The 11,559-nt window shown below is 37.9% G+C and overlaps 1 pseudogene; it reads right to left on the bottom strand.

Annotated features, from left to right (window-relative positions):
• Positions 1–548: 548 nt before the first annotated feature.
• On the bottom strand, positions 549–11,338 carry LOC121648536 (annotated as a pseudogene).
• Positions 11,339–11,559: the final 221 nt, after the last annotated feature.

The raw sequence follows: 11,559 nt of genomic DNA, 5'->3' as shown, positions 1-11,559 counted from the left end.
GATGTGGCGTTTGCCAAGACTGCTAGCCCACAGATGGAGCCAAAATGTGCCGCAAAAACTTACAGGTGGAGAAAGACAGACTTTGAGTTGCCTGACGTGAACAAGGTGAACAAGTTGAGTTGTACCAGGATGCCATGACAGACACACCACTGGTTTACTTTCAACGCGTTTTTTCCCGTGATATGTTGGAAAATATTGTTGAGCATACCAATCAATACAGTGTTCAAAAGCATGGGAAATGTGTAGACACTTCAGTAAAAGAGATAGAACAAGTTCTAGGAATGTATCTCAGGATGGGATTAGTTCAAATGTCTGGAGTACGTCAGTATTAGGAAACATTGATCAGCCAAACATTATCAAGGAGTACAGCGCTTCCATGGGAGGAGTTGACACGCTGGATGCGCATCTTGCACGCTGTAAATTCCCCATCAGGACCCGTCGCTGGTATATGATACTTTTCTGGCATTTCATGTCTGTTGCGGTGATCAACGCATGGCTTCTTTACCAGCATGATTGTGAGGCAAAGGGAATCACTGGATCAAAAGTACTCAAACTTCGTAAGTTTCAAGGTTTGGTTGCTCAAGGCTTGATTGAAGTTGGAACAGCAAGAAGGCCGGGTAGGCCACCAGCTCCAGGCCCTTCCTCCCCACCACCAAGATTTGTTCGAGTTTATCAGAGTGTAGATGTTCGTTTCGACCAAATCGCCCACTGGCCTGTCAAGGAGGAACATCGCCGTCGATGTGCTGTGTGCAAGGACCTCAAAACTGAAATGCACTGTGAAAAATGTGCAGTTCCTCTCTGCATAAACAAAAAAAGGAATTGCTTCAAAGACTATCACAATGTCTAGTGTAAGTTTCTCTCTCTAGCAGAACAGATTATTGGATAAACGAAGACCCATGGTGTTGGTGTCGTGATTTTAGTTCTAGTTTCCATTGGCCAAAGTGTGTTTGTACATTTGAAATCCAGTTCTAACATGCAACAGAAAAGAAATACAAACATTGTTAAATGTAGCTGTGTGGTTGACTGATTATTTTCCTAAATATAAAGAAGTTCACATTGACAGTGTTTGTTATTGTGATTCTTTGAAATGATACGCCTAAATCCCAAAGGGTCAAATTTGGCACAAATCCTAAATTAGGGAATAAAGGGTTAAAATTGAAAAAGTGGATATTTTGGTGTTCAGTGAACTTATAGCAATCATTTAATGCATAGTTCATAATTTTCCAAATAAAATAAGGGTTCTTGGGTTCTCCAGGGTTAAAATATCGTGCAAAAAATTTTTTGTTTGAGTAATTCAATTTAAAAAGGTAAATTTATACATTATGTAGACCCAATAGATGCAAAGTAAGAAATTTCAAGAATCTGTTTGTTATAATTTTGATGATTATGGCTTACAGCTTATGAAAACCCCAAAATCTCAGAAAATTTTAATTTTATATCAAATTAATAAAAAATAAAGGATTTTGAATAAAGAAATGTTAACATTTGAAGAGTATAGTCAGGCATAGCAACTCTAATTTAGAAAGCCTTGAATCTGTTTTAGTATAAAGATTAAATCAGACTGCTGATTTGTATCAATGATTTAAAAAGTTTGACGTGTAAAATTTTGAAAACTATTGATGAACAACAATTTATGATGGTAAAAGTTTGAACATCTGATTCATTTTTCTGAAAATGCCAGTGAAAAACAGCTTTACAGATTTAGATATCAGAGGTTTTTTGCTTCTCAAGCTGGATACACACCCAAATATGGGAAGAGTTTCTCAGTGAAAGTGTCTCTGTAAGTGTAGATGTGAGTCATGTCTTCAGGGTTGTAGAAGGACACCTCCCCCCTGTCATAGTCCAGCTGGACTCTGATCCTCTGGAGACTCTTCTTCACTGTGACAGTCTCACCAGCACCATTAGTGTATTTACGTTCACTGTGCAATAAACACCAGATCCCATATCCTGGTGAAACTTTTCTTTCTTTCTTCCTGTCAACAGATTCTTTAACCAAACCAATATTCCAGCCAGGAAGATCTCCCACCTCCACCTCCCAGCTGTGTTTCCCTGAGCTGAAGCCCTCAGAGCCAAACACATGGGTGTACTTTGTGTTTCTCTCTGGATTATCAGGAAGCTGCTTTTTGTCTCCACGTCTCACACTGGTCAGATCATCAGACAGATAGAGACCTGGACTTGCAGTGTTTGGGTCCAGAATGACGGGACTGAAGTGGACCTTCTCCTTCATCTTCTCCCAGACTCTGAAGGACAGGTTGCCCAGGTGTTTGGCCACATCTATCAGGGCTCCTGAGACCAGCTGTGGATCTGACAGTGAGCACTGGGTTCTGCTTCTGCTCTGAGTGGCTTTATAACTGCTGAGGAATGGCATGTTGTCTTTCTGCAGGTCTTCTTCAACAGCACAGATACTGTCTGACAGAGAGGAGATGTGATCCTGAATCTTCTTCATCTCTCTGCTGATAGTCTTCTTCTTCTGCTCCTCTTCCTCCCTCAGAGCTGCCAGTCTGGACTTCTCTTCCTCTTTCAGGAACTGCTGCAGCTTGTTGAACTCTGCTCTGATCTTTTGCTTTCATTTAGTTCAGTCATGTCACAATCAGTCAGAAAGGCTGCAGTACATATTTGTGTCCAGCAGATGGAGCTGTCTGAGTTTCTTTCAGAGCTAAATGTTGCTTTCATGTAGTAAAATGAAGTTTAAACATTAATAAGGATGTAATTCAGTTCTACTTAGAATAATATAAAGAAATAAAATTTGTACTTTGGTGCTTCTAGGAATATCTAAACAGACATTTCAAGACAAATATGAAATTAGATTAAATTTCAAACTCAAATATCAAACATTATCTTTGTGTTTTTCATGCTGTTCAACTTGTGCTGCTGTCTTTTACTGCATTTACCACATGAAAAATTCTACTTAATGAAGATTTAACATTCAATATCTTTATTTACCATTTGCTCCCATTTGAGTCATGTGTGTTGGAGCAGGGATGCATTGAAAAACTTGCACAACTGCAGCCCTCATAAGACCGAATTAAGTAGCCCTGGTATAGAATGAGGCAGACTCGAACACCTAATGAGCCAATATGAGCTGATAATGTTAAAGATGACCCTCCATGCTACAGTGTTACTGCTACATTTGATGAAGTCAGGTCACGAGTTGTTTGGGTTGCCAAGCATTTTGTGGGCCATTTATTTTTTGTACAGTAAGTTGCTTTAATCAAACTGTCATTTGTAAATGTGTTGCAACAGTCATGAAAATAAATGTTTGCAGAATGAAGAATAGCTCCACAATAATGAGGTCAATATGCATGTTCCCAGGGTGTGTATGGACACTTAGGGACCTCAGAGAATGTATTTGTAGTGTTTAAAAAGTGTGTCTGCTACTATGCCTGAGTAAATTGCAATAAAACAAAAGAAAATGTGAAATTTTTTACCCTTGTCTTTTTCCTCACTATTTGACAGAGGATGACACCATGCTGATGGTACCTCGCACACATGCCATTGATCACATCCCAAAAAAATTTTTAACATTAATGTTTGCACTATAATTCAGTTTCAATCTTGGTATGTAAACATTAGGGTCTAAAATTTGACAAACAATAGAAAATAACTACATCCTATTTCATTATTTATAGTAGGTGATTATTATCAAATTTTTTCAGCACTTGTGGCGGTCTATCAGGCTTTAAGGTTTGTGAGACAAGAGATAAGACTTGAAATAAGCAATAAGATGCATTTAAAAATAATATTTTTCTATTGCAAATTATCTTTTATGAGGTAATTTTCTTTTTGGACAAATAAATAAGACAAATTTACTGAGAAATAAACTGGGAAAGGTGAACTATATCTAAAAAGCACTACTGAACTTTGGTAGATTTTCTCAGCAATGTGCCCCCTAATGATGGCCAAACCTGCATCCATTTTTCACCTTTTACTCTGAGCTCTCTCCAGCCAGGAAAAGTCAGTCTGACATTGACTCTTTTCTTTTCTCTTGTTCTCTCACTTTCTTTATTTCTTTTCCTCTCTTCCTCCAATAATGTCCTCTGATGTTTCTTTGCTGAATCAGCAATGGTGTGCATAAAAAACAGCTACTGTGTTGATATCCAGTTGCTGGTAAAAGACGTGGTGCTCTGCAAAAAGCAGCTGATGTGTAATGTTTGGGCTGGAAAAAAGCTTTTCAGTCTCAGGATGCTGCGGGGCAATGACGGCTCTAGGAATGTGCATTATAAACGACAGCGTGGCATCTGAAGCCAAGAGTTTTAGGATCAGAAACTTATGTATTGTGGCTTTTACATGAGTCAGAACATGTTTATAAATGAGTTCCCAGGATTTGGGCTAAGAGTGACTGTGACGTTAATACAGGGAAGTGCCTTTCTAAAAGAATCCACTACAATAATAATATAAGCTGTAGCATTAATAGCATGGATATTGGGTCTCATATTTTTTAATTCATACATGTAGAGTCATTTTCAAACAAATATATTGCAGTTGTATGACATTCCTGAGGGCATGGAGGTATACTGAAAGAGTCACATCAAGAATGAAACAAAACACAACATATGGCATAAAAATTTAGAATGGGAATCCCAAATGCATTGATTAACAGTAAAAAAATAAATGAAAAAAAGAAACAACAGAAAATGTTAATCTGAAATGCTAAAAAAAAATTGTAAGCATAAAAAAGCACAGTGCGTGGAGGATGAGTTGAGAGGCAGGAAGCAGATGGACGTTGGATATAAAAGATTTAATGAAAACAACTGAAGGTGCTGTACTGGTAGGATTAGTAAAAATTAACAGGTCTGGAAAAACAAAAGCTAAGACGTAGACTCATACAAATGCAAAGATGACACTGGGAAACCACGAGAATCTGTGAGAAAAAACAAGAAACCAATAGGTATTTATACACGAGGAGAGCTAATGGAACGAGGAGCAGGTGGAGTAATCAGTAAACTAAGACCAGGTGTGTCCTGAACAGGAAGCAGAGAACAGAACTTACAAGGGCGTCACTCAAGAAGTCAAAACACAAGACTGAAAGACAACAGAAACTAAGGAACAGAATTAAAACTGTAGCATAACCCATCAACCCACATATTGGCACATATATTACAGCACGTTATAAAATAATGCAGAAAATATCATCAAACCCATTTTTTCAACAATCTCATATGGGTATCAGAAGTCCAACAGCATTGTTTTCAAAGAGTATTACCCTAAATTTAGCCTTGGTCCTTAATTTCAGCCGTTCTCCTAATGGGAACGGGCTGTTTCTGTGTCTGAACCTTTAAATCAGGGGTAGCCAACGTTGGTCCTCGAGGGCCCCAATTCGGCAGGTTTTCCAGATTTCCGTGCTCCAGCACACCTGACTTAAACTAACGAGTCATTGTGGAGATCCTGATAGGCTGTTGGATCCATTTAATTTGAGTCAGGTGTCAGTCGGCAGATCAATGGTGATCTCAGAATCACTCTTTTGAGCTCACATTTGCTATAAAGTGGAGCAAACAAGTGAGAGAAGACAGAATTTTTTCATTTTCGGGCTTCATACACAGGCTATGAGGACACATATAACTGTAAGAAAACCTTTAGAAAGTAAATTTTGCATAATATGGGACCTTTAATATTCTCTTTGTGATGACAGCAGAGAAAATGAGCCCATGTAAGGATACAGTAACAGGAGGAGAAGAGACAGAAAAAGCATCTTTTGGGGACAGAGGTCATATTCGTGGAGGATCATAGTTTATTCTTTTCAAACATGAATGAATTATTCAAAAGCTTGTGCTCAGAAATGTTTCTCTATTTTTCTTTTTTTAAAGAGGAGCACTGGGACATGTAAACCAAGGCCACCGGCCTCTCTCTCGCTCTCTGGTTTAGTGTAATAGCTGCAGGAAGAGCAAACTGTGTCAGGAGTCAGAAGACACGTAAGACAGACCACCCTGAGGAATATCTCAAAAACAACTAAATATATTTCAATCTGAACAAATGAGCTAAGTTTACTCTATATACTTAGTTTAATTACGTGTGTGTGAGTGTGTAGACTCTGTGTGTATGTGTTCATTATTTTGCCGTGATGCAACTTGTGTCTGCAGACAGATGTGCAAAAAACAAACCGTGTGTCAGAGACAGCAGGGCTGAGACAGGCAGTGTTACCTGACAGCACTGAAGTGCAAAAGACACCTGGAGCCACCTGCCTAACACACACACACACACACACACACACACACACACACACACACAAATAAATAACAAATCGCACACACTTTTAAGAGCGGCTCAATGATCTCTTAAGGAAGGAACCTCATTTGTTTCACCATGGAGACAGGAGGAGGTGGAAAACCATGCTTGGCCCTTAGAGGACTCTCATGTAAACCTGCTCACAAACACACACACAAACAAACACACAAAACGTTTTCAGTCATTTATGTTAAGATTCATTTTCTCTCTCTGATTGTTTTTGGTTTCTGATGACTTTTTACTCAACCTGCTAATTGCTTTACATTTATGCTGAACTGTATTTTACGCTGATGATCAGACATTCAGCTCATATCTGAAGTGAAACAGATTAATACAACACACACCTTCTGACCTGCACACTCTTCTGAGCTTGCTGTTACCCTTTTTCTGTGCTTCACATCTCTGAAGTGACAACGAACGAAATAACGCCAAAATAACACAACCCTCTCAACTTGATTGGGGCTCTTTAAGATTGAAAGCGGTCACTCTGTGAGCCTTTTAGATTTTCAATAGATTTCTGTATCACACTCACAGCTCAGAGTAGATTTATTCAGCCTCCTCATATTTATTTCATGCTAAACCCATGCTGCATTTCTTTTACCTTATGTGGAGTCAAAACTCTTGCTATTATTTTTCTTTTCTGTTAACAGCAAATTCTCATCAGCAGTTGCACATATTAATATATATTTACTGTATAAAAACACTTAAAGAAATTAGATCCCCAGGGTCTACCAGGTCTTTCCTTCTGTTTTAAACATCTCTCTCCTGAGTGGTCTTTATTTTGTTTTCAGTTAACGGATGTTAAAGATGCATGGACGTTGCAGAATCTTGTCACCAAAAACAACTCAAGACTTTTAAATTTCAGCGCAGTTCAAACAAACACTGTATTGCAGATTTTTATATGTTGGAATCAGACAAATTTTATTGCAGCCTAAACCTTAAATTGGAGAGAGCTACATGGGCTGAGTCATTGCACTGACTGTTATGTGTCACTGACTCCTTTAGAACTTAACATTAAATTAATATAAATAAATTAATAAATAATTAAAAAAGAAACATTATCCTGAATTTAAGTATTCCAAAATGTGTGGCAAAGGGTGTCACTATCTTGGGACTGTGGTAATTTAAAAAATGGAGAAGATTATTACTTAGAAAGATAAGATTTTTGGTGTACAACCCCAACTACAAAGGAGCTAGGATGCTGTGTAAATGTAAATAAAAACAGAATGCAATGATCTGTAGAAAATTATTAGAAATCATTAGAAAATTATCTAATCATTGGTAGAAAAATGTTCCTGGGTGTAAAATTGTGAAGACTTTAAAGCTCCCACCATCTACAGTGTACAAAAGAACCAAGAGATCAAGAGATTAAGAGATTCAGGAGATTCAGGAGATTCAGGAGGCAAAATCTTACATCAAAACTGGATGTTTCATGAACTTCAAGCCCTCTGGAGTCACTGCAGTAAAAACAGTAAATTCTGTTAACACGGTTCTACTTTAACTGAAACTCTTATATGTTCCTAAACCTAACCACGACGTTTTGATGCCTAAAACATGAACATAAAAGGATGAATGATGACATAAACCATACTACATGCTGAAAGTAAACAAGTAAAAAAAAAATGATAATCATCCAACATGAGACTTAAAGTTGAGTTTCTTTACTACCTACTGTTTTAAAATAAAATGGTCATGTGTTTCACCTCTTTCACCTCCACACAATGATGTAAGAACATTTATTCATTCATTTTCTGAACCGCTTAGTCCATTAAAGGTTGCAGGTAAGCTGGAGCCTATCCCAGCCCACCCACACCAGTCACATAGGGGACAAACAACCATTCACACTCACACTGACTCCTAGGGAGAATTTAGTGTCATCAATCAACCTAACATGCATGTCTTTGTACGGTGGAAAGAACCCACACATACACGGGGAGAACATGCAAACTCCACACAACTCCACCGCCTTCCAGGTTCAACCCCCCCCCAGCCGAGATTCAAACTGACGACCTTCTTGCTGTCAGGCTGCGGTGCTAACCACCACTCCACCGTGCAACGATGTAAGAGCGTTCACCAGTTAAACTTTACAGAATTCAACATTGAAAAGAACTGACAAACTGAATGTCGCTGAGTGTTTTTACAAAAGAAAACCCTTAAATGCATAAATTCATGTGTACTTTTAGGAGCTAAAGTATTATGATAAGGTATCGGATCATTTTGAGACTTGTATCCCATTCTCCTCTTTTACTAAACTGAATAAATAATCTTTGCCTGCACTTAGTAAAGTGATGTGATCCCCTTGGAGTACTGAATTATTTCAATACTTTCCATCCATGTTTTTAGGCAATTGGTAAAATGAATTGCTCCATAATAATGAGAGTCTGTTGTATTTTCCCAACATAAATCATATTATAAAAACGATTGCTAGAAGTTAAATAAAAATCCAACTCTTAGTGTTGTTTTATGAATGAGAGGTTCTTGAATGAATTCTAAATTCAGTGCTTGCACATTGGAGCCAGTCACTCGGTCAGAAGGTTGCGATTGAAAGCCCTGGAGAGTCGAGTCTCTGTTATAATGCTGTTAAGATGGCTTAGCTAATGCAGCATCCTGCCTTGTTGAAGTGGTGCGTTTTCCTTTAGAAACTTATACGTGTGTGCACCAAGTATCACTGAAAAGGAGAGGGAGGAGGGGGATAATTACAGTACATTAAGAGGGGGATTATACGGACCACGCTGACATCAGCATCTTAGCTAATTGACAAAGGGGATACACAAGCTGGTTACCAAATCCTCTTTGGGATCAGACTCAATATAACACTTATAGACTAAATGAACGTCTGCGAGCAAGAATTAGGACTCAATACCTCTGAAAAGTTGTGACTTGTGAGCATCCAGTTAAAAAGATAAAAGAAATAGGCCAAAACAGGATGTTTTATCCAAATTTGCATGTTCAGAGCTCTTTTTGCATGAATAAAACTACAAGTTTCCTCTTGATTTTGGCTTTAAAGTAATTTTTAAATGTCTCTTTTGGTAAAATAACATCTTGACAACCAGGCTGCTTCTACACTGTCTCCTCAAATTCAGTGGATATCCTCACTGGTTTTCTTTATTTACTGACAGATTTCTCCTTGTAATCAGTGTAATCAAGCTGTCCAGTATTTTTGTTCCTAGAGGACATGCTCTTTTCATTTTCCTGGTTTTTAGGTACTTTGTACTTTCAAGCAGTTTTTGAAATGAATAATGAAAAACAGAATGGAAAAACTACTTCTTTGTCATATTTTTAATAATTAATTAATAATTTAATATGTTTCTTTCCTAGACTAAAGTGAAAAATTAGATGATGAGCTGATTTCCATTTTGTGATTTGTGCATGGGATGAAAATGGAAAAAAACGGAGTACTTCAATGTAATTTTTTTCACCCAAAACAAGTCTGATAATCTGGAAGTTATCCTTCTGTAGTTGCTGTGGACCAGTGGTTTCCAAACTATTTCCCTTGAGGATCCCCTTCATGCAAATACTAAAAAGCCATGGACCCCCTGCTCCACTTTGTGCTGAAACCATGTTTGGTTTCATGCTTTCAAAAATGAGATTCTCACCATAATTACTGAGTCTTTTCCTTCAAAAAAGCCAACGTTAAACTGACAAAGTATAGCCTAACTTTTTCTTAAAACAGGGACAATGTGTGGACATTAATCGACTCTGAATGTCCAAAGCCTTAGGGACACCCTATGCTCTTTGGGGGACCCTTTTGAGGGGTCCAGGACCCCAGGTTGGGAACCACTGGTGCAGATGACATCCAAAACTGTGCTGAACTCATTTGATGATCATAAATTTGATTTTTATGCTATAGTTTTTTTTTTTTTTTCATTTTGTTTTTACCTGTATCCACAGATATCACATCAGTTGAATTGATCACTTATTTACTCTATCTATTGGTGCTATTTAACATGAATTAAAGCTACTATTTAACTCTGATATTATACAGCCTTTCAGTGTGAGTATTAGACTTTAAGTAATAATTTAAACATTAAGTTTAAATTTAAATTCAGGCCTATAGAGACAAGATTAATTGCAACCATGTTCATTTATAAATTCCACAATTAACACTTTTCCTCCAACCTTCCTGCTTTTTGCAGTAACTCTTTTCAGCATTGCCAAAAGAAAAACAAAGAAGTTTTGTCCTTTATGACTGCAACATACACTATATCATCAAAAGTACTGGGACACCCCTTTAAACACCTGAATTCAGGGATTCCAGGTAGGGTCCACAAAGACATGGATAGGTGAGTTAGTCTGGTGCAGAGGAATATGACTGGCGGTACGGCCCAAGTTGAGTTCAGGTGCACAAACACCTGACCTCAACTTGAGAGAACACTAATGAGATGAATTATAGTGAGGACTGCAACGCAGGACTTCTAGAAGTATGGTTAAAGACACTAAACCTTTTCTCTGAAGAGTGGAAAGCTTTCACAGAAGAGCTGATGCTGTTACAGCTGCGAGGATGAGCAAAACCCCCTGTGGACTAAGAATGAGATGTCAATAAAAGTTGTTGTTGTTGTTGTTGTCACTCAAATTGCTCGGCACCAACAGATAAAGGTGGAAACCACAAACATTTTCAATCACATAATATAATTTTTCACATGTGAAACAGTAAGTAAATATTGTATTCTGTGTATATTGTTTCTATTTTTTGATTTAAATAAAAATAAAAACTGCATAAAAGTAAATTAATCTTTTTAATGCATGCATAATAACTGAGATTTTGGACAACAAGAACATCTAGTGATAGTTAATTTTACATGCAGGAACACTGAGGATGTTCAGTAAGGTGTGCTAACAGCTGGATCCAGATTCTTTTCCATCACGTGTACTGAAAACATGAGATTTTTTGGTGGAGGTCCTTTTTATATCAAATTCAAGATGACCGATGATGCTGCTCCTCGCTGGATTTTTGCATTGCCTACTTTCTGTCCTCAATGCTCGTGTAACTGAGTCCCAAAAGAAAACAGTAGCCTGAGGTGAGAATTATATCGAAGCACAAAGAATTTAAACAAGCCCTGGAAAACATGGAGCGACTCACCTTAATGAAACCTATGTCCTTGCCAGCAGCAGCCATCACCTGGATGCTATCTCAGTAAATAACTTTCTTGGTTAATTTATGTTGTTTGGAGCAACAAGTCTTTGTATGAGCCACATACAAAATGCTGAAGCTCACAGCAGCTCTGTCACCGCTACATGATTCATGTTAAAGTCATACGTCATGTCAAGAACAAGAGACCTCATCTCCACCCCGTCCTTCATCTCTCCCCCGTTTATGGGCTCAATACGAAGCCATAA

This window comes from Melanotaenia boesemani, chromosome 11 (assembly GCF_017639745.1).
Source record: "Melanotaenia boesemani isolate fMelBoe1 chromosome 11, fMelBoe1.pri, whole genome shotgun sequence".
NCBI classification, from domain to species: domain Eukaryota; kingdom Metazoa; phylum Chordata; class Actinopteri; order Atheriniformes; family Melanotaeniidae; genus Melanotaenia; species Melanotaenia boesemani.
This window is presented reverse-complemented; position numbering and strand designations above follow the sequence as displayed.